Genomic DNA, 1,611 nt, shown 5'->3' with positions numbered 1-1,611 from the left:
CCACTCCATGACCAGGAGAATCTTTCAGAATCCCAGAAGGTTGGGTCCCTGCGGCTCTCACACCATCGGGACTCCCACTTCTCCAGGGTAAGCCAGGACACTTAGGCGCTGAGCTTCCAGCACCCGGCCGTCTACCTCCCTGCCCCTTCCCCTAGAGCAACCCAACCCCGGAGCACACATTTCAGGAATGCTGGGTGCCACGCCCAACAATCCCCTGCCCTCCCACTTCCCTGATGCCTTTTCCCTTCTCTGCTTAGCATTCAAGGCCTCGGCTCAAAATGTCACTTTTTCTTTAAAGCCTTCATCCATTCACTTCTCCCTTCCCGAATACTCATGCAGACTTCATCACTCTTTTCTCAACGTTCTCGTAATACTTTATTCATGACCCAAGCATAACTCTATTAATATATCGCATGAGAGTGAGTTGTATATACATTCCTTTTCTCCATTATATTGTGAACTTTTAGAGGGCAGGAGCATATTTTTCTATCCCCAAGCCTCCTCCACAGTTTCTAGTATAGAGTGAGTGGTCCATAAATATTTACAGGAAAGAAGATAAGGAGGGAGAGTGAAAGGGAAGGGAAGAGAAGAGGGATGTTCAGCAATTGAGTTTAGAAACTAACACAATTGATTTTTAGCCTGGTTCCTAGAGATGAAGGCACTGCACTGCAATCTATGGCAACCCACATCATTTCTCTAAATGTCACCTACTCCACTGCAAAATATACGTAATACTAACAGATCTTGCCTCCCTGGGAGTTTTATGAGTGTTTAAAGGTATTTAAAAGTAGTTGTAAAATTCCACTTCTTATCGAGTCCAAGGTCATCTATTTTAAAAATATATTTTCAAAAAAAAAAAGAAAGAAAGAGAATTGGAAATTTGCTCTGAAATTTTTATTGAAAAAATATTCCCTTTTGTTGAAGCATGATAGGCGATAAAACATTCCACAGTTCCAACTCTTTCCCCTTTATTAATGAATTAAGCCATATCAAAATACAATGAAAAGGGTATAAAGGCTCCTAAGAACCATTCAAATTTTTATCAGTCATTTTCCCTCCATAAAACAAGCATTTCTATTAAGACGATATTACATAAAAATAGAATTTTATTGTGGGAGAACCTTTAAAATCATGAGACCACCTGGTAAAGGCAGGCTTAACACTGTTTTTCCCTCCATAGAAATTGGAAATGAAAGAAATTAGAAATGAATGACATTAGAAAATGCATATACTAAGTAGGCACAAAATAAAGTGTACTGTCCAAATGTGGTTATGTTGGGGCATACAATTCAAAGATAACAGTACTTAAAGAAGCATTAGGCTTTTAATCAGCAGACGCTGTTAAATGTGAAATTTTTCATGATTAGAAGGATCACATGGACTATTCAGGAAGACAAAATTCCAAGTGAAAGGAACATGGTGTGATTAGAAAACAGGAATTGTGACAACATTGCAAGGTGAAAACATGATTTATTTACCAACAAGGTAGAAAGGATCACAGCAGGCAAAAAATATAATAAAGTTGGAAAGATGGTCATGCCAGAGGGAAATGGGTTCCTCAAATACAGGAAAAGGATGTACTAGGTAAATTTGCATCCATAGCTAAGCTTA

Source organism: Tamandua tetradactyla, chromosome 5, assembly GCF_023851605.1.
Source record: "Tamandua tetradactyla isolate mTamTet1 chromosome 5, mTamTet1.pri, whole genome shotgun sequence".
NCBI lineage: Eukaryota > Metazoa > Chordata > Mammalia > Pilosa > Myrmecophagidae > Tamandua > Tamandua tetradactyla.
Note: the sequence above shows the minus strand (reverse complement) of the source record.